The following is a 23,739-nucleotide window of genomic DNA, read 5'->3' as shown; positions in this document are numbered from 1 at the left end:
CATCTTATGGGGTGTGGAGGAAAAATATTTGTTGACAGCTCTTTACCATAAATTTTAAACAGATAGAGAAAGAGAAAGAGGGAAAAACAGTACTTGATGGATACTTGGTAATATTTCAGGAAGATGACCATGACAGTTTAGATACATTAAATTGTGCCTTTTGCAATGCATTAAAACATTGTTTTCAGCTGCAGCTGTGCTTCATTCTCAAAATGTATAGTTTGTCTAATGTGACGTCCCTCCAAAGTAAAAAGTGACATTTTGTGTCTGCCGGTTTGCTTGCAGGAGTTGCATTGGCATTTTCCCGCACTTTAATTCTGACTAATCAGAAAACAGTTTACGAAATACGTTCAGTAACATCTGGCCAATGGATTTTGTCACATTTTGGTTCTTTTCAATTGGTTCGGACCAAAGCCATTAGTGTGGTGTGAAAAGGACCCCAAAACGGCAGAAAATTGCTAGAATTTATTATTTGTTGCCCTTGATCTGAACCAAATGAACCACTCCACAGATGTGAAAGAACCTAACAAACAGAATAATATTACATAAGACAGCAGCATGTTCAGTACATTCAGACCTAATGCATGATGTTATTGCTTTACCCCAAATTATATTTTACTGAAGACATAACCAACTAGGTTTGTGTGAACAATGTTTGTATCCAATGGTGCGTTTCCACTGCCACGTTGGGAGCGCAGCGTAGCAATTGTTTTCAGTTCATTCATATGGAAGTTCAGCGTCATGCAGTGCATTATGGGATTGAAAGCGGCATGGAGAAAGGTTTGAGAGCAGTCGACGTAAGAACGTTTTACATGCCTCAGCGCAAATTTGATCCTGTAGAAGAAACACGCTGTAAGCATTGAAGCCAAATACCACACTATGGCTATAATATTATGCAACCCAGGCTCATTGAAAATATGTGATGTTTTTGAGAACTGACAAAAGCAAAGCCTTAGCAACTGTCTAGCAGCACCTTAGCAATAATCTAGAAAAACCTTAGTAATTGCTTGGCAATGCCTAAGCAAACACCCAGCAACCACTCAGAACACCTTAGGAAACAGTAAAACCACCCTAACGATCCCTTAGCAACTGCCAAATAAACACTCAGAAAACCCCAGCAACTGCCTATAGCAATACCTTAGCAAGCACTCAGAACACTTTAGCAACCACCTTGAATGCCATAGCAACTGCCTACAAATACTTTAGCAATTACTCAGAACACCCTAGCAACCACCTAGCAACACCTTAGCAACCACTCAGAACACCCTATCAGCTGCCTAACAAGAAATCTATGCTAACTGTTTCAAACTTCATAAAAACTACTTTAATTACTGAAATGTTAATAACATTTCAGACAAGGCTTTCTTAATCCACCATAAAGTTTACGAACTTTACTTTCTAGTTGCATAATAATATTTTAAGTGTCATGCATAATATATCAGTTTGATTTCGACTGACTTTTCAAAAGCAAACCAGATGAGAATATGATTTTTAGAACTGTCTTTGAGCGCCATTCATGGTTAGCTACCGAGCAAACCAGCCAGGCTGGAAAAGCAGTCCATGTGACGGTAAGCAGTCAGCAGTACTGCAATTCTCAGTACTTCATTGTACACATACATTCCAGCCATACGAACCAAAAAGCACAGATTTCTGGGTTTTCAAAAATGTAGTCCTGGGGACATTTTCCCAATGAGCCTGTGTTGATATTATGTCTATTGTTAGCCATTTGCTAATAAATACCAGTAACTGAGTTAGGGGCATAGACAAGGTTTGATTTAGATATATCTTCTCTCATCTGCTCTTGACTTAAAATTGACACCAAATTATTACACTGAAATGAGTATATTTCACTATTAACATTGCTGTTTGTTCTCTTATTGGATAGAAGACCATCTTCTCAGGTTAGAAGTATCACAGATGCTGTTGTTTTTATGGTTTACTATCACACTACTTTAAACAATCAGACTTGACTTGCCTGAAAGGCTAAACTGATCTGGGAACAGTGTTTTGTTAGTGAGAGGATAAGGAGTGACAGACGTCTACTGGGACCGTGTGGAGACATGATTAGGCAAAGAGACGTGTTGTGAAGGAGACGGGATGAGGAGGAAGAACAACAGGAAGTGGAACGGCAAGACAAAAAAACCCAATGGGAGGCACAAGCACTGGGTATTAGAGGTGGCCGACACTGGAGAATCTCTCATATGTGACTGCTAATGGCAGGACAGAAGGAAATCAAAAAGGCTGTGATCATGGCAGTATGAGAAGGAGCACTGAGAGCCAAAATAGACTTAGAATCGACAGACAGCTACATGCCAGACCATATTAGAAAAATATTTATGGTCTCAGACCAAAAATTCCTTTACCATTTTTATTGACATACTACAAATATAATTATTTTAAAGGTGTTAAAAATAAAAACTAATTTAAACTATTAAAAATACAATATTTCAAATTTATTATGCATTTATTAGTCTCATTTATATATAATTTATTTATTTTTTCTAGATTTGTCTTAGTTTTTAGTTTAGTGAGAACATCAAGTTGAACTAATCTATCAATGTTTATTTATTTATATATGATCTCTGGCTCACACAGATAACATACATTACATATTATTTTCTATAAATACTAATAAATAATAACTAATAAACCCTGAGTGAATTTATCAAATGTATTGTAATGTACAGCATAGCATTTTTTATAAAGTTCTTTATCTTAGTTCCTTATTTGTTACAAATCACAATTATTTGTATTTAAAATAAATGTAAGACCGTCTCATTTATGTCCCCTATAAAATAAATTAGGGGGAAAAAAAGGAAAACTTTATTATGTCTCTGAGTTATAAACTGAAAAGGAAGGTTTAAAAATACAGTGATAAATAGTGATGTACAATGCCAATAAACAAAAGAAAAAAATAGTACAGAAAAATTGATATTACCAAAATAAAACCAAAATAAGAGTGCCGGAGTCCCTTCTGCCCTACCACATCTGTCACATTTAGGGGATACAGAGGGCTATATTTAACTTAATCTAGGTTTCTAAATCCTTATTGACAACTGAAACTTTTACAGAAATGGTTTGAAAAAAAAATGTTTCTGTAAAACTTCACAAACAACTCTACCTACATTAAATGGCAGTGTATGCTGTATGCAAGGATTTGAAACTAGTTGAAACAAGTTCTTTGAAACAATCTTTGATATGAATGAGCAGCCTCTGAATTTTTTTTTTTCCACTGAGACAAGAAAATAAGCTTTTTTACTTTCTACTCCTTTTTCTCAAAGTTTTCAATATCATCTAAATTGTGCTTTTAGATTTGAACCAAAAACTAATTACCAATTGTATACCCACTGAGTGTCCACTGGATTCAGTCAGTTTAGAAAAACAGAAACACATCTATGCCAATTACTCAAATTACTTTTTTTTAATCTTATTTGAGAAGTAACAGGCCATTTTTGTCCTGTTTTAGAATCGTGGATTTCAGAGTAATAAATAAATACTCAAAGGTACAAGTGGCTAACAATTGAGAATTAAATTCAATTCAAACATTTTCAATCTGTCAGGATTCTGCCACTTGGGTCTTGTCATTTCTTGTTTTGGTGGCAGAGTCCAAACACTACCCTGTCCTGTCCTGTCTTGTATGTTGTGCTCGACTCTTATTTTGTTCTTGTCTGTTTCTGTTTTTTATACAAGCACTGTCTTGGCCGTGCTCATTCTGTTTTTTGTGTTTGTTCTATCTGCATCGCGCTGTTTCTGTTGCTGAGTCTAAGCGTCTCAGTCTAGTTGTTTTTGGTTTCGGTTGGCGCTAGGATGGAACACACATGTTGCACTTGTGTTGTGTCTTGCATTCAGTCTTCTGGTGGTGTTGTGTTTAGCCAAAACCATAGAATACACAAGACATGTCACTCGTATCGTTTTAAATGGGGAAAAGTGTAGCGGTCAATAAAGCTTTCCTTTGAGTAGAGAAGCCAATCATCAATTGCTATATGGTGAATAAAGCCCACCTTCCAGTAAAGGAGCCAATCGTCAATGGCTATATGGCGAATAAAGCCCGCCTTCGAATACAGGAGCCAATCATCAATCGCTATATGGCAAATAAAGCCCGCCTTCAAGTACAGGAGCCAATCATCGATTGCTATAGGCTGACAATACTTTGGGAGAAGGGCTCAGGCCAGACGTAAGTTTCTGCAAGGCACTTTGGTTTAGCACGTGGTTCATGTTTACTTGCGCCATGTGCTTTAGTGTTGTGTTTTATGTGAACACACGATTAATGAGTTCTCTCATAGGCTACGTGTTCTAGTCCCGTTGTATGTGAGCACATGGCTTGTGTTTTGTCCTTGTGTCATGTGCTCTCCTGTCTATTGTCTAGTCCCACCCTCCTTGTTTACCCATTATTAGTTTATCCCGTTCACCTGTCAGTTAATTAATTATTTCTTCTTTATAGTGTCCTCATGTCTGCTGTTCTGTGCCAGATTGTCAGAGTATATCGCCTTGTCCTGTCGTGTCCAGCCCTGCTCTTCCCTGCCAGCCCAGTTTATTTGTTTATTTGTTTAGTTAATGTTTCCCCCTTTGGGTTTTTTTGTTGCCTTTTTGTTTTATTTTTTTATTAATAAACACATTTTGAGTTACTGCAATTGAGTCCTCATCTCCTCCCAACCTGATCGTGACACAATCCTTTATTTTATAGCTTCCAAAATTTTAAAGGACAGCCGTGTGCTCATCAATGTAAACTTTACATGTTTGACACCACATTATATCCTTAACAGACGGACACAGCTGTGACACAAAATCATCTTAATTTCAATGAGTCTGAAAATCCAGCATTGAATTGTTACTAGTTTGTAAACATATTGAACAAAAATATGAACAAAGGACCAAGTTCTTACTGATTATGATATGCTTCATCAAAAGAAAGTGGATATACTGTTACTACCACTATTTATCATTCCAAAATTTTCAATACAATACCGATACATTGACTCCAATACCAGTTCGATACCAAAATACTTTTTTGATACCAATTTAATAAAATACTTTTCAACAAGATTACATTTATATTATTAGAGTATATTAACTTGTTTACTTCCCAGAGTCACAACCTCTTTTCCTGAGCCACTGCACAAAGGAATAAAAAGCAACAAACAAAATGTAACTACAATAATAAATCAGTATGGAATTTAATGCTGCATACGTAAGGTTAATCACTCAGCTAAACAGCCAGTGGCATACTATTCTATGGTTTATAATCTTCTGTGGAGGTGGGGTTTAACAACTTTATTACATCATCTACACTACCTGACAAAAGTCTTGTCGTCGATCCCAGTTGTAAGTCAAATAATAACTTGACTTCTAGTTGATTATTTGGAAAAGTGGCAGAAGGTCGATTTTTCAGAGGAATCATCTGTTGAACTGTGTCCCAATCATCACAAATACTGCAAAAGACCTATTGAAACCAACATGGACCCAAGATTCTCATAGAAATCAGTCAAGTCAAGTAAAGGAAAAAGCATGGTTTGGGGTAACATTCAGTATGGGGGCATGTAAGAGATCTGCAGAGTGGATGGCAACATTACCAGCCTGAGGTATCAAGACATTTCTGCTGGCCATCACATTACAAACCACAGGAGAGGGCAGATTCTTTAGAAGTATAGTGTTCCTTCTCATACTTTAGCCTCCACATCAAAGTTTATAAAAGCAAATAAGGTCAAGGTGCTCCAGGACTGGCCAGCCCAGTCAACAGAAATAAACATTATTGAGCATTTCTGGGATAAGATGAAGGAGGAAGCATTAAAGATGAATCCATGAATCCAAAGAATCTTGATTAACCCATGGAGTCCTAAAAGAACGCTTTTTTTTTTTAAATTTATTTATTTATTTATTGCTTTTCCAGATGAGTATTATATTTGAGTATTTGCAGAAACGTATGGATGCAGTCCTCCAAGCTCATGAGAGTCATATACAATATTAATTCTTTATCCATGACTTTATATTCTATGCTGTACATTATTTTTGTTAAGTGACAAGACTTTTGTCTAAGCAAATTCAGACCTTACTGTCCTAATTAAATAATAAAAAAATTATCATATTTTATTTTGGTAAAAAAAGCGTAATCTAGAGGCCTTTCCTTTCATATAAGCCACTTCTGATTCCAAATGATCAACAAGTCAAGTTATTATTTGTTGTCCCTTAAACCTGGATAAGACTTTTGTCAGGTAGTGCTTCCTTTCTACAGACTGTATTCCAATATAAGCTGTTTTTTAAACTAACAAAAAAAGGTGAGTACTAAATCTCACAGCATGTCTTTATTGTACTATGTCAAAAGAAAAAATGTACAGTTCAATACTCCTTTAAACACTAACCAGTGAAACCACCAGAGTAAATGAGCAGCTTCATCATGCATGCACTTATGGAAGCCCATGAAAGTCACTGAAGGAGTAATTGGACTTGAAAAAGAACTTTTACTACTCACTGATCCTCAGCAGAGCTTTTACTGAAGCAGGTTTTTATAATGAGAAGTAACAGCAATGTGCATGGGCTAAAGGCCAGACTGAAGCTGGAGGGATCTGGCAGTCAAATACAACAACTGTAAAACAGACTGCAGTCACTGGACACTTCAAGGCAACGGGTGAGAGGAGGACATCGCAATGACCTCACTATTAAAAAAGAAGAAAGTAAATATTCATATGTGACAAATGTAAATCTGCCCTCGGGTCTATCATTTGTAATGAGACGGAGACCCCTTGTGACTAGGAGGTGGAAGTGCTGGCCATCTGTGACTGCACTACCCATGATGCTCTGTGATGTGCTTGAGGAGAAGCTGAATGTAGGACATCTGGAAGATTCACATCTTGTTATAAAAAAATATGACAAATTTGAAGGTATGTGATGTATCTGTACTTTAAAAAATGTTTTACCATGCATGGAAAAGTTGCAAATATTACTGCATTTGTGCGATATTTTAAAGGCAGCTATAATTAAAAATCAAATATGCAATTTATTCATAAAGATAACCTAATCTAAAAATGTTCATATCATATTATATTATATTAATTATCATATTAATTTATATTATGTTATGTTATATTATATTATTATATTTTATTACATTACATTATTATATTATTATTATTATACTTTATCATATTATATTATATTATTTTATATTTTATTATATATTTTTACATTATATCATATTATATTTTATTATATTTTATGATATATTTTTACATTATATTATATTATATTATATTTTATTTTATTTATTTTATTTATATTAAAATACAATAACTAACCGTTAAATGCAAACTTACATTTTTAAGCACAAGTGGACAAAATAAATAACAAGTAACAATTACTGATTATTTTATAAAGTATTTCCAGTTTAAGAGACCTCATAAAAAGAAACTGATCTTGCTGAAATATTACATGGCTTCTTTAACACATCCTCTACATAAAATGACAGAAAAGCACCATGAGAACTACTGCATAGCTGACATTTCTAAAAGAATATATATTTTTAGCCATGGCTTCAGTTGCATTAAAATTTCTGAGAATCCCATCACTCCCTCTGTCTCACCACCAGCAGGTGAAGAACGAGACACATTTGTGATAAGACGGGGCGTCCCGCTGGGCAGCATGATGTCAGCGGCTGCAGCAGAAACCTTTCACTCATCTCTCATCTCTTTTACCCCTCGCTACGCATCTTTCTGTCCTGCGGCTCTTCTTAAAACACCTCTCTAGATAATCTCCTTATACAGGACTTGAGTAACCATTTTACTGCTCAGCACGGCTCTCCAAGAACACACAGCACATGCACATGAACGCGCAGTTTGATGGTGTCAGCACAAAAAATACAGAAATTCAGACACATGTGAAACTCACAGGCAGCGCTAGTGTTGTTAGAATGCTGGAATTTCCAACTTAAGATCTAAAATGCTTAAAGAAAAATTATCAATATCACAGAAATATTGCTAAATCCTTCATTTGCCAGGGGTAAAAAGTATAACTCAATTTTAAGGTCCAGTCAGTGGTAAAAAATTCACTGGCCCAGATGAAGATTAAACATAAAAATAACTCAGATAAGATGAAATCAAAATCAAACGAATTTCATAATTCTAAATTCCAATTCAAACATTAGTAAAGATCTACTAGCCTAACCTCTAACAAGTCAAAACATTAATGAAGACAACAATGAGTAAACAAATAAGCACATTACCAGGGATGGGCAGTATTTATGATGTATTTATGATGTAAAAAGACATTTTTTTTTTTTTTTCAAATACAAAATGGTATTTTGTAACTTGTATTTGATAGGAATGATAAAAATGACTTAATATTTTCTATCAAAATAATTTAGTGTCTTGCATTTTTGTAGTTTCAAAACACTGTAAAATACTTTGTAAGAAGTCTACATGGTGACATCATAAAAATGCTGCCTCTGATTGGAGCTTTCACAGTTATTTGCCTAGACTTAAGATTAGAACAGAAAATGTAATTATATTGACGAAGGTGGTCAATGCTTGAAGTATGGAAGGAAATTATGCATCACATCATGGTGATACATATAATACTTCACTGGCTGTTTAAATTTCCAGTAGTAGTTAATGATGAGGAAAGAGGTCTGCCTAAAGATGTCAAAGTGGGACAATATACAGTATGAAGACTTCAGATGCAAAGTGTCGTCTGAAATTTTCTTCTAAAATTAGCATTTTTTCCAGCATCCTGTTTTTGTTTAGTTATTTTTATATAAAGGGAATAAAAATAACGTATTCTTTGCTATAAAAGTGAAAAGTAAAACCAACAAATCTATACAGCAGTTCAATCTATACAGGCTAGTCAAAAATGCCTGAATTGGGTTATACAGCATGAGCAGGATATATATGAAGAGTTTATTTGCAAAAATTGATAACTTCATTTTTAGTAATTTTGAAATATCATGTTTTTATAAAAATGACTACAACTGGAGTTTGTAAGTTTTCTGAAATCATATACATCGAGTAGACCTATTGAAAAGTTTAAATGCAATCAAATAGATTTATGAAAAATTCTGTGATATATATATATATATATATATATATATATATATATATATATATATATATATATATATATATATATATATATATATATATATATATATATATATATATTTAAAAAACACTTTACCCTTATCACCCTTTTAAAACAGGAATGTTGAGAGGTTGAATAATCATTATACAGACATTATATCAATTTTACTGGCCACACATTGTGTGTAAACATAATCAACAGATAGTTGATACAGATAGTATATATACAACGCATAATCTGCATTGAACAGGGCTTTCTGAGTGAATTTTGTACCAAAAATGTACTAAATGAACAAAAAAATAAATAAGTAAAAATATCTACTCATGTACAGTAAGAGTAGAGGTAAACAAGATGGCAGAGAATTTGCTAAAACTTGCTCAGAGAAAAGCTGTTGCTATCAAATATAGTTAACTTCACATTTAACAGTGAAAGGATTGCTCTAATTGAAGGTTTGGAAATAAGGCTCATGCTTACTTATAAAAGTATTTTGTAGTATTTTTAAAATACAAAAATACAGTATTTTATTTTGATGCATTTGTGGCTTCTTAAAAATACATTTCTATGTATTGTTGCCCATCCCAACAAATAAATGCATCATGCAGTAAAACTTATACAGACGAAAACTATGCTTTGCATTTTTCAAGTTTGTCTTTTGTTGATGATTAATATTAATAATGACACCAGGTTTTGGCAGCTGTCGCTTTAAACATTTTGGTCACTTTATTTTGACGGTCTGTTTGTTGAATTTAAGCTATACATTGCATCTACATGGCAACTAATTCTAATTAGATTTTAAGTAGACTGTTAGGTTGGGTTTATATGGTTAGAGTAAGTTGACATGTACTTCCAAAGTTTTCTATAGTCAGTTAAATGTCTGTTGAAGGAGCAGTATCAACAGATATTAAACAGAAAGTCTACTAATACTCAAATGGAGCATCAAAATAAGGTTACCAACATTTTTTACTCAACTGTTTACTTTAACTTTTGACCTGACTGTTTTTTAAATGAGTATCTTGTCTTCAAGACCATATAGGCATTTTGATGTTATTTGCTGAAGTGCAATATTATGCAGCAGTTTTGCTCTGGGACAGAGCAGATAAGTACTGAGTTTATACTGCATATTGCACTTAAAATCTAAAATGTGGATTGAGTTGAAATGAGCCACTGAAAACTGAGAAATGTGAAACGAGACACTGATTAAAAAGCAACTGTGTTGAGAAAAACTAGATTGCGGTGGGCCATAACACCATTATGAATGCTTCTACCCGAATGAAAATGTGAACATAGAATGTGAACACATAGTTTAGTACTGCAGTATGTGTGAACACACTGTCAGAATAAGAATATGGAGGAAATTTAAATCATGGACCAAAAAAATAAAAATAAATAAATAATAAAAATAATAATAAAACTTAATAAAAATATCTTACAGTTCAAAATATTTTAATTTGAATAAACACTGAAATATCCGTATTATATAACTGCAAGACACCTTGAACAATCCCTGCTGAGGTCAGTTCACCACCAAAAACATACTCAATCCTGCCATTTCAGGACCCAGTGAAGCTCTAGATCTCCTCATAACACGATTTCTGTGCATCACATCTGTCAGAAAAGATGCTGGTTACCCTGATGCTGAGTTGCAGCTCAATCCATCACTGCAAATGGCACAAGCAAACCATTAATCACTAGCAGAGTGAGGTGCTGAGAACAGGATGTGAGTGAGTGATTTTATTTGAGCAAGAGAAGGTTATTGGGTGTCCATGAGGCTGTTAAAGCATCATAGAAAGTAACATTTTAATTGAATGCAATATAAAATTTGAATTTAACAAGCAATACATTTAGATATTATATTCAAATGATATTCTGTATATACAGTGCATCCGGAAAGTATTCATAGAGCTTCACTTTTTCCACATTTTTTTTTTTATGTTACAGTCTTATTCCAAAATTTATTAAATTAAGTTATTTCCTAAAATTCTACACAATTTCCCCACAATGACAATGTGAAAAAAAAATTAATTGTTGAAAATGTATATTAAAAATGCTAAATAAATACATGTACATAAGTATTCACAGCCTTTGGCGTGAAGTTCTAAATTGAGCACAGGTACATTTTGTTTCCACTGATCATTCTTGAGATGTTTCAGCAGCTTAACTGGAGTTCACCTGTGGTAAATTTAGTTGATTGGACGAGATTTTAAAAGGCATATACCTGTCTATATAAGGTTCCAGGGTTGACAGTGCATGAAGACAAAGGAATTGTCTGTAGACCTCCAAGAAAGGATTGTCTCGAGGCACAAGGCTGGGGAAGGTTACAGAAAAATATCTGCTGCTCTGAAAGTTCCAATGAGCACAGTGGCTTTTCCTAGGACTCTTCCTAGAGCTGGCCGACCATCTTAGCTGAGTGATCGGGGGAGAAGGGCCTTAGTCAGGGAGGTGATCAATAACCCGATGGTCATTCTGTCTTAGCTCCAGCGTTCTTCTATGAAGAGAGGAGAACCTTACAGAAGGCAAACCATCTGTGCAGGGATCCACCAATCAGGCCTGTAAGGTAGAGTGGCTGGACGGAAGTCACTCCCCACCTGGAATTTGCCAAAAGGCATCTGAAGGACTTTCAGACCATAAGAAAATGTAATTCTCTGGTTTGAAGAGATTAAAATTGAACTCTCTGGAGTGAATGCTAGGTGTTACGTTTGGAGAAAACCAGACACCGCTCGTCACCAGGTTAATACCATGCCTACAGTGAAGCATAGGGAAAGCAGAATCATGCTGTGGGATTGTTTTTCAGTAGCAGGAACTGGAAGACTAGTCAGAATAGAGGGAAAGATGAATGCAGGAATGTACAGAGACATCCTGAATGAAAACCTGCTTCAGCAGGACAAAGACCCAAAGCACACCGCCAACATATCAATAGAGTGGCTTCACAACAACTCTGTAAATGTCCTTGAGCGGCCAAGCCAGAGCCCAGACCTAAATCCTATTGGAGAGATCTGAAAATGGCTGTACATTGTCACTTCTCATCCAACCTGATAGAGCTTGAGAGGTACTGCAAATTCCCAGAGACAGATGTGCAAAGCTTATGGCATATTATTCAAAAAGACTTGAGGCTGTAATTGCTGCCAAAGGAGCATCAACAAAGTATTGAGCAAAAGCTGCGAAAAAGCGATATAAATACTTTCCGGATGCACTGTACACTAGGGTGGGCCTCCCAAGTAAAGTCTATGTATGGGAAGCACTGCATGACTGTTAAAAATATGCTGACAATTGTGCGAAAATGTAGACTTTGCTTGACACTAGATATCAGCACCACACTAAACAAAATGTTTTTCTCTCCTAACCTTTCTTCTCCTATTCGCATATCACATACACACATTCCCGCATAGTGTACTACGTAAGTCAAAACAGCTCAGACACATCCAAGCAAATGGCATATTCCCTTTTTTCCAGTTGTCAAATGCAATTATCACAAGAGTGTGTGAATGATCTATCTTTCATTCACTGTCTCACCTATCCAGCACTTTCCACATGCACACTGTGTCATCTGTTAAAAAAAGACTTTCATGTACATGGCCACGCCATTAAAGCTCTCAAGGGTGTGTGAATATGTGTTTTCCTCTCCTTCTCTTTGACACCGCATGTCAGTGTCTCCTTCCTCATTAGATAGTCATGCACAAAGCACATAGTAAAATTGTCTTTTTCAAAGCTTCAGTCTCTGAAAAGCCAACAACAAAGCTGGAGAAGCTATCAATGGACAAGATAACGCCACAAAGAAAGCCCTTCCATTTCAAGTGCTCGTCAGAATTCATGTGAGATGCCCATTAATGCTTTTTGAAGGTCTGAGGAATTTATTCTCATTGCCATGTAATTTGGGTACAGAGAACTGCACTAAGCAATAAAGATTTCCAAAAAAACAACAACAGACCCCAGTAGCAAAGAATTCTGGCCCAGATTTGGCAAAAAGCTGGCACAGCAGGCATTCATCCGGCACTGGCATACAGCATGTGTGCCAAACATGGCCCGGGTTTGGCAGAGGTGGCACCGTTTTTAAGGCGGCACACAAGATTTGGGCCAGATGTAAAACGTAGTATTTGGCCCAGATTTAAAAATTTGATAAGTGGGCCATGTGAGTTTGGCCAGTCTTGACCCACATTTAAAATACACTAAAATCATTTTTGAGTAAAGAAAAAAAATTCTACCAATCAGGTCACTTTGAGAAAAAGCGTGCCCATAGTGTGCCTAAAGCGCATCACTCCATGGGTCTATCGATTTCATTGCAATCGTGACACACCAACCTATCTGGCCCAGTTCAGGCCCAGTTATGAGTTATTAACTTGGCTGAGACTTGGCCCAGATATGGTCTGTGTTTGGCCCTTGTCTGGAAGCCAGATTTGGTCCAGTACCGTAATTCACTGCGGCATGTGGGCCAAGCAAAACCTGATTGTGTGGGCCAGAGCTGGGCCAGAGAAATTTTGCTATGTGGGGAGCCAGCCAGAGCTCCAACTTCCCAACTAAACCCAAACTTTTAAACATTACGACAGTGTACGTGCAATCACTGACCCCTCTTTTAGATATGGTTTGCCCTCCGATCTGCTTTAAAGGTGCGATCCGCTTGTTAAATCATGACGTATGAAATACTGTTTCCGGTTACAAGCCGCTACTCATTTGAATTGAAAAAAATATTGTTTAAGATCATTACACATTAAAGTGATTTTTATTTACAAAATCATGGTGTACACAACATTCTTTGGGCTTGCTGCATTACAGACACTAATATTTTAATAATTTATAAAAAATCACTTTCAAGGTGGCACTGTGGCTCAATGGTTAGCACTGTCGCCACACAGCAAGAAGGTTGCTGATTCTAGTCACGACTCAGCTGGGCTAGTTGGCATTTCTGAGTGGAGTTTGAATCTCCCCAAGTTCAAATGGGTTTACTCTGGGTGCTCCGGTTTCCCCCACAGTCCAAAGACATGTGCAATAGGTGAATTGAATAAATTAAAATTAAGTGTGTGTGTGTGTGTGTGTGTCTGTGTCTGTGTGAATGTGAGTGTATGGGTGTTTCCCAGTAATGGGTTGCTGCTGGAAATGCATTTGTTGTGCAAAACATACAGTATGTCGGAATAGTCGGCGGTTCATTCCACTGTGGCAACCCATCATAAATCATATTCTGCCCATCTGATTTTAGGAATGGATATTTATTGCAATCATGATTTTTGAAAGTATTGCAGCACTTTGTAAACATTTATTATTATTACCATTTGTTAAGCCTATCTTGATAGACTGTCTCGCATGACATCAGACTTAACAAGTGGATAGGATTTCTAAGGTTAGCCTGATAGCAATGAAAGCCTATGCCCCACCTTGTAAATCATATACATAACCTGGAAAACCATTCAAAGTCCTGCATCCTGAATGAATGAATGCGAACTAGAGAGTACAGACAGTAATTCCAATACCAAACTTTAAAAAGAAGGTAGATAGTTGATTTATGCCTGCTGTTCTCTGTCTGAACTGTCACTGTGAATGCGCCAAATAAGTAATCCTTTCTGCACACACAGGGTGCGCGGAGGTATGCAATTACAGATTTTAAAGGGTGGGTAGAACAGCCATAATGTTTGAACCAAACGTTTTGACTGGACAAACCTTTCATGTCACTGCAACTTTCATAGAATATTTATTCCATTTCAACCATTGTATTCAATGATTGACAGTAGATTCTGAAGAGACTTTCAACTAGCATTTCTGAAGAGAATTGCATATTGCATCTATAATTCTTTATTTAAACCAGGGGTGCCCAAACTTTTTTTCTATAGATGGCCAAAAAGCAAACTTGATTGAGAGTTGTGGGGCAAATATATATAACAAACCATATATATTAAATTTGCCATGGGTAATTTCTTAATTTATTTAGTAATATTTAAAAATAACTACAAATGTTGCTTCAAATCATAATAACTAATGCAGTATCATTCATAACATTTAATAATGAATTTATTTGTTGTGAAGTGGACGCTAATAACAGACATGCGGATCCAAATGCAGTTTATTAAAGGCAAGGTCGAGCAGGCAAAGGTCAAATACAGGAGCAAAACAGTAGCACAAGGGTAATCCAATAAACATGGTTAATGTACAGGCGAGAGGTCAGACTAGATGGCAAAGAATCAAAACGGGAAACAAGGCAGGATTCAAAACAAAGAGAAAAAGATAGATAGTTAAAACATAAACAATCCCATTTATAACACAGTGCACTTCAATGTGGAATACACTAGTGAATCTGCTCCTGCCTTTACCCTTATTTGCTCGCAGATATCTTAAATTTTTATCATTTAACTGAATCATTTCATTTCAGTTTGTAGCTTAACAAAAAATTAAGAAACAAAAGGTTAGGTTAAATTTGAAATGACGATCTCTGTCAAAGGCATTCGTTCCAACCCCCTCCCCATGATTCTCCCTCTGTTTTCTGATGGGACGGCGGACCAAATCAAATGTTACCATAGGCCAACTTAGGTCTGCGGGACCTACGTTAGGCATCTCTGGCTTAAACTGTACTTGATTTGAATCAAAAGACCAAATGTGTCAAAAATATTATAAGATATATGAGTCGACGAGCAAACTGAACTCCTGATACAAGACACAATGGATCTATGCATTAATGTAGTTTATGGAAAATTCTGACACTACAACTTAAATGTCGCATCAGAATTTGAGACTAATCGCACTAGGCAAACTTTTTTCCATTCTTCTATCTTACAGTTTTGGTGAGCTTTTGTTAATTGTAGTCTCAGTTTCCTTCCTGGAGTGTCACCAGTGTGCAATTCTTCTGCTGCTCATCTGCTTCAAGGTTTGATGTGTTGTGTGTTCAAAAGCTGTCTTTTGAGCTGCTGTTTTCTTCTTATTAACTGACCTGGTCTGTCATTTCTCCTCTGACATCTGGCATCAACAAGACATTTTTAACCCCAAACTCTTTATCAAACTATTTTCTGTTAAATCTAGAGATGGTTGTGCATGAAAATCCCAGTAGATCAGCAAATTCTGAATTACTCAAACCAACATGTTTGGCTGCAACTATCATGTCACATTCACAGCTTCTAAAATTACGTGTTTATTATTTCGATGCTAGGTTTGACTATCAGTAGTACTTCTTGACCATGTCTACATATCGAAATGTAGTTGAATGAGTTTCTGCCATTTGATTGGCTGATTAGAAATTCGCATTGCAAGTGACTAGGTGTACTTAATAAAGTGCCCAGAGAGAGAATATTTCAACCTTTATGAAGAACATCTAACAACATCAATAAATATATATATAGTGGATAAACCTCACTCCTCTGACCTCTAAAGGTGCTTTAGCAACAGACACTAGATGCCATAGTCTTTAGCCCCCTTTATAGAGCAACCGACTCCTATACAAGAATTGCCAGTTTAATCCTAGCTCAGACCGAGTTGGGAGCAGTAGGACCGGTGGGTTAGAAATACATAGCAGCCTATGTAAGAGATTCTCATTCTATGTTTTTAAATTGTACAACTGCATTACCTTCCTGATAATCTAACATTACCTTGAAGTTAATCCTGATTGAACAGTAGTGAATTACACCTCATTGTTCAATTTTGCATTTTCTTCCTCAAAATAAGCACAGATTCTGATTGAATTCGCCATGTGGATAATTGTTTCTATTGAAACAGCTTTTCATATGTCACTCTAAATAACGTTTTATTATCCAGACACTCAATTTTATTAGTAAATCAGATTTTAATATCACTGAACGCTCTCTCCGATGTAATCTGCAAGTGCTATTAGTGAACAGCCTCTGCTGTGTAATCTGATATAGGACATGATCTGATACCTGCATCACATTTATCAAAAGGAGGAAGGGAAAGGATGAAACAGGAGAAACAAGGAGGGAGAGAGAGAGGAAAAAAACACATTACAATAAGTTGTAGAGTGACACAACCTGCATTATTTGTGATCACAGGCGAGCTGATGTTTTTATATAGGTGTGTTTATGGAAGCGAATGCCAGGATGTAAGGAAGAGGTCAATGCCAGAGCTACTCACATCCTTTTTGAAGGCACAAGAAGAACGTGAATGTATTTTTGTGAATTTCTGAGCAGGGGTGTGATGAAATCTTACACCTCATGGTGGACGATAGGATGTGAATGGGAAAGGAAAGAGAAGGTCATTTGGCAGGAAGCAAGGGTGGCGCCAACCTTGACCTGTCTGTGCATTTTACTCTTCCTCATCAATAATATATAGATAACAACAATCTGTGCTTTCACTGTAAACATGCATCCTATGTCTAGTGATAACATTTTTTAGAGACCTTTGTTTAATTTAAGACCCACTCACTAACGAAACATTAAAATGAGGATATATAAACTAGAACTGTGACTTTATTAGCATCCACAATAATGAACAACATTATTTTAAAGGTTTAGAAAAAAAACCCAATTATTTTAATGCTATGGCAAGCTAGATAAAAACCACATGATCAATCTTGGTTCAAGTGCATAAACAGAAATCTGCTGCTGTCAATGTAATGTCAACGACTTTTTAAAAATGATGCATAATCACCATCATTCATATTTGCGTGCCTTACCGTAATCAATATACACTCAACGGCCACTTTATTAGGTACACCTGTCCAGCTGCTCGTTAACGCAAATGTCTAATCACATGGCAGCAACTCAACACATTTAGACATATAGACATGGTCAAGATGATCTGCTGTAGTTGAAATCGAGCATTAGAATGGGAAAGAAAGGTGATTTTAGTGACTTTGAATGTGGCATGTTTGTTGGTGCCAGATGGGCTGGTCTGAGTATTACAAAAACTGCTGAGCTACTAGCATTTTCATGCACAACCATCTCTTGGGCTTACAGACAATAGTCAGAAAAAAGAAAATATCCAGTAAGGGCAGTTTTGTGGGCGCAAATGCCTTATTGTTGCCAAAGGTCTGAGGAGAATGCTCAGACTGGTTCGAGCTAATAGAAAGGAAACAGCAACTCAAATATCTTATTATCTTGAGGGAGATATTTTCTTGGCACACTCTGGGCTCATTAGTACCAACTGAGCATCATGTCAACATCACAGCCTACCTGAGTATTATTGCTGACCATGTCCATCCCTTTATGACAACAGTGTACCCATCTTCTGATGGCTACTTCCAGCAGGATAATGTGTCATGTCATAAAGCATGAATCATCTCAGACTGGTTTCATGACAATGAGTTCACTATACTCAAATGGCCACCACAGTCACCAGATCTCAATCAAAAAGAGCATCTTTGGGATTTGGTGGAATAGGAGATTCTCAACATGAATGTGCAGCAAGCAAATCTGCAGCAACTGTGTGATGCTATCACGCCAATATGGAAAATCTGGGAGGAATATTTTTAGCACCTTGTTGAATGCCATGAAGCATTTAGCCAGTTCTGAAGGCAAGTTGAGGGTCCAACCTCGTACTAGTGAGTGTATCAATAGTGCTGGGCAAAAATTAATTGCAATTAATTACATCCAAAATAAGTTTGTTTTGCAATTACATATGTGTGTGCACTTTGTTTATTTATTATGTATATATAATTCAACACATCTCTGCATATGTTTAAGAAAAAAATAATAATAAAAAAATGTATATATATATATATATATATATATATATATATATATATATATATATACACACACATTACTTTAAATAAAATATATATCCATATGATACAAATGGTATATCAATTTAAACATCTGTGTAACAAAATGTAAATTATATAGTACAGCAGTATTCTGTAAGAAATAACTATTAATCTCAAATGTGATTTTCCTGTTGACTTTAAATCAGCAGTCCTACATATTGATGTGTCTAACTACAGCATTCAGCAAAATGTTGATCTCAGCGCTCAGATTTAAACTGAATCTGCACTTTTCGGATGTGTTGCCTACAGTATTACAGATCCCACTCAGTTAGCATGTAAGTCTCAATCTGCTAGATCTTTTAGCACTGTTATCCAGCTCTCTGCATTCTCTTATCATGCCTAAGCCTTTGATTCTGTGCATCTCATTTCCTTCTTCTACAGGCGGCCCTTGCGTGCCTGCCTGACATATTGACCTAAACGACTACTCATCACCTCCCGGTTATCCTTGACAAGACTAAGCTCCTCAACCTCCCAGCCAAGACAGACCTCCCCCATAATGCTCCTTCCATCTCGATTCAAGTAATTCAGTCACTGCCTCCATAAAACCCCAGGAGAAATCCAAGTTGACCGAGTGTCTTTTCTAGGACACTGCTCATCCTGCTCGCCTCTTTGTCCTGATACTGTTTCTGTCATGATCCAACAGCCTACCTGCCTCATGTCACTACATCATTCTATCTATAGGTCCTAAACTAAATATTCTCTGGCAAAAAGAAGAAAAAGCTGCACAAACCCATACTAGTGTTGTCACGATACTTGAATTCGATACCAATAGGTACTGAAATAAAAATAAAAAAAAGTCTATTTTCCATTAACATTTAAGCGCTGTTGAGCATGTTCTTAAAAACAGCTGATTTGCCATTGTGTTCACATGCTCCACAGAAATGATTGTAATTGAAAGTGAAGTTTGTCAGTTCAATAAATTCACTGCTGTTTACGGAGTGTAACCGCAGATACAGGGACACTGGAGCGTTTTAAAGGCGCGATTCATCTGCGGATTGCTCATATGTCAGCTTTTAGACAAACCAGCTGATCGACATGTCCCTGTGTCCAGTGTCGGTGAGGTTATCATTGAGTTTGGTAAACTGATGACCTTCATGACCAACCACCGTCATTTCTGTTGGCACATCAGCAGTGTTTTTAGAACGTGCTAATCAACGCTAAAATGTTATTGGGAAATGGACATTTTTTTTGTTTCAGATTGGTAGCGAATTCCAGTATCGTGACAAACCTAATCAATACGTTGATTAGGAATTTAAGAGTTCACACTTAGCTGATGATTGATAATAAAAGAGTACTTAGCATGCTGTCCTGGGAGCCCTGAGCTCAGAATATCCTTGAGCCCGGGGCTTCCTCCCATTTGAAGGGTGAGAGGAGAATTTGAGCTCAGGAAGGTTTCGAGATCTCTCCTACTGCTAAGATATATCTGACTAAGAGTTGCCCTAGGATGCTATGTTGAAGTAGTCAATTTACTTATGGTGTATGTCTTTAGACTGTGGGTGGAAATTGGAGAACCCGGGAAAACCCATGTGAACGCATGGAGAACATGCAAACTCATGGTCATGGAGAGTGCCGAACCAGCTGCGATCTTGCTGTGAGGCAACAGTGCTACCCACTGGGTTACCGTGCCACCCTATCAGAGAAGGGGAGGAGTAGGGATGGTAGGGGGTATTCTTCAAGACGAAGACCACATCACCACATCAAATCGAAAGATAGATCATCCATAGCTTTACAAAATTTAAATCAACAAGAATTCTTGATTTAACAGAAATTTAAAAAACTGCCAACAAATTATAACTTAAAATAACTTCAAGCCATTTCCTAGTGATAGGAAAACATGTGCTGGATAAGTTGGCGGTTCATTCTGACCCCAGATTAATAAAGGGACTAAGCCGAAAGGAAAATGAATAATTGAATAAACTTCAATAGCCCCATTTTAGCTTATTCTAATAAAACATTAAGTAAACACACAAATCAAGAAAAGAAAGAAAGAAAGAAAGAAAGAAAGAAAGAAAGAAAGAAAGAAAGAAAGAAAGAAAGAAAGAAAGAAAGAAAGAAAGAAAGAAAGAAAGAATTAGACTGGAAAACAGAAAAGACTGAGATAAAAAAAGAAAAAACCATTAGAAAGTAACACAAAATCAAGTAGTAAACAGTGGAAACGTAAGACAAAGAGTAAAATAATGAAAGAAATCAAAATAAAAAAAGATAAGAATTTGTGGAATAATGAAAGAGAATTGAAAGATCAAAAGAAAGAAAAAATTGATAGACAAATAAATAGGAACAGAACAAAAAAATGTAATGTAAAACAAATAACATAAAAAAGGAAGATAAATAATGGAACAAGACAATCAAAAAGTGAGGAAAAATAATTTTAAAAAATAACAAAATGGAAAAACAATATGAGAACAATGACATATTTTGGGTGAACTGTCTCTTTAAGCTCTTGACGAACGCTAAACACAGCTCGTAATGCATTGCCTCGACTGCTCCGAGGTTCATTTATTTCAGTGAGTGTGTCGTCCTCCTCATTGAGTCAGACATATTTTTGTCAGCCATTAGAAGCCATATCATTTGTCAAAGAAATAACTTCATTAAAACCCATATCATATTTCTTACATCAATAAAAAGCGGTTATGTTGACGCCACAGATTATGAATGGCCTTCCTTCTCTCTTATCTAAAAGTAACTTGTGAAGAAAAAAGGGAAACGGATAGAAATGGTCAGTACAGCAGACATGCATACACAAAGCCTTTTTTGTCACATTTAGTTGCTAAAATATAATACAATTAGTTGTGTTTTGATCCAAATTGCAGAACTTTTAAGGATTTATTATATTTGGCAATATATGTATATGTCTTACATAGGCGACTACACTGAAAAAATGATCTCTGCAAAGTTGTTGCAAACAATTTATATGAGTTGAATTAAATTCAGCCCTAATAAATTGTTTACAACCACTTAACTTATAGAAAATTATTAAATCCAAGAAATCATCTTTAAATAATGTTTTTCAGGGTAAAAATCATAATAAACAATTAATATACAAATAATGTTCATTCATTTTCCTTTGGCTTAGTGCCTTAGTCCCCCTTTCCAGGTGTTGCCAAAGCGGAATGAACCACCAACCATTTCGTAATACTCAGTAGATGCTGACAACTGGGAAATACAAATAATATACAATAAATAAATCAAACACAGATTAAAAATGTTGTTATATTATTCATTATTGAATCTGCGATTGATTTATTAACTGTATATTCACATTTTCAGAATTTTATAATTATTCACTTCTGAATACTTGAATGACTTTATTTTTCCAGAATGCGATTTAATGCAAGACATGATGCAGGGGTGCAGCTAGCAATTTTGGGTCCTTTGAAAGAATATTTGAGCTTGCCACCCTGCTCATTCTAAAAAGCAAATAAGGCTGCAAAAAACTGAAATTCTGATATTTAATTATATATATATATATATATATATATATATATATATATATATATATATATATATATATATATATAATTATGATTTTTATTATTTAATATTAATATTATGGTTCTTCTGAGTGTGCCAGTTTATGTTCAGTTCAACACACAGTTCAGATGTTTTTATAATAATGTGTTAAAAAGTGTCATGTTGGAGGCGTATACACAGTTTTCTGTTTTAGGGTTCTGTTCTGTTGCTTCACAGTTTCGGCTTTTTGCCCATTCAGCCTTATACATGTTCGACCCGGACACAGACCAAGCAGAGAGTACAAAATCATTTGTGTCTTTGTGTAGTCTCGGTGTACAAGTGCCGAGCTTGTAAACCGAGACTAATAACAACACACACTGAATTAATTTTGACTTAGGCACCGAATGCGCCGTGACACAAGAGGTGTCCCGAATCGTCGCGCCACACATTCCAGAACTCCAAACTCAAGCCTCCATCAGGGCAAACACAACGGCGCCGTGGCCGCCGAGCCGCTTACCTGAAGCTCTGCCGCGTGCACCCCGACAGAGACCCACGCCCAGAACTCCGAAATGCACGGCGCCGCGCCTCGCAAAAGGTACAAGCCATAACTCTAATTACAGCGATAATGTGGAGAATATTGATCTTGTGTTGAGCCCAATGAGCTTTTCATCAAAAAATAGCGCACAGGTGTTCCTTTAGTGATATCGCTTTGACTCACATGCTGAAAATGACGGACGTGCAACAAGAAACTGAGGATATAATTGTGACGCGAGGCTGTCAATCAATATTGGTAGGCGGGGGACCGCTCTCCTACGTAAAGTTTCAGTCGGTCTGAAAACGGCTCCAATTGGTCCACCGTTTTTATGTTGTTAAATTGAAAAAAAAAGGACTGTGTGTGTTTATATCACCCCAATATGACGGTGTATACAATATACTTACACAAAAGTAGATTTTTCACCAGGTGCCCTTTAATAATCAAATGCAAAATAACAGTGTACACTCTTCATCATTTTATATATATACAGTTATAAACGTAATTATTTATGCCTGAACATATTAGACTTAAATGATGAAAACACACATAAATGAGAAATGCTTTGGTGACATTGCAATGACTCCACAAATCATGAGTGTTTTCAAATGTGGCTCCTGGTCAATTTTAAAACTGGTTCGACATTACAGATCTTGCGATGTGACTATTGCGCATCCGCATTTTGTGAAATCGATACTGAAACAATATTTTGCTACTGAAACAATAAATTGATGTACAGCATAGGTATCAAACTCAATTCCTCGAGGGCCGCTGCTCTAAACAGTTTTGCTCTAACCTTAATTGAACACAGCTAATCAAACTAATCCAGGTGTTTAAGACTAGTGTCTAGTAGTCTTGAACACCTTGATTAGTTAAATCAGCTGTGTTGAATTAGGGTTGGAGCAAAACCCTTGAGCAATTGAGTTTGAGACCTGACATACAGTATATGTGGGCCCCCAAGGTACGTGGGCCCTTAGACTCATCTTATAGTCTCCACAGC

General features: G+C 36.2%; 1 protein-coding gene across 31 annotated transcripts in view; it reads right to left on the bottom strand.

Moving 5' to 3' along the window:
* Positions 1-23,739, bottom strand: part of ppfia4 (PTPRF interacting protein alpha 4) — a 205,733-nt gene that overhangs the window by 120,642 nt on the left and 61,352 nt on the right.

This window comes from Danio rerio, chromosome 11, assembly GCF_049306965.1.
Source record: "Danio rerio strain Tuebingen ecotype United States chromosome 11, GRCz12tu, whole genome shotgun sequence".
Taxonomy (NCBI): Eukaryota; Metazoa; Chordata; class Actinopteri; order Cypriniformes; family Danionidae; genus Danio; species Danio rerio.
Note: the sequence above shows the minus strand (reverse complement) of the source record. Positions and strands in the feature narration are given on the sequence as shown.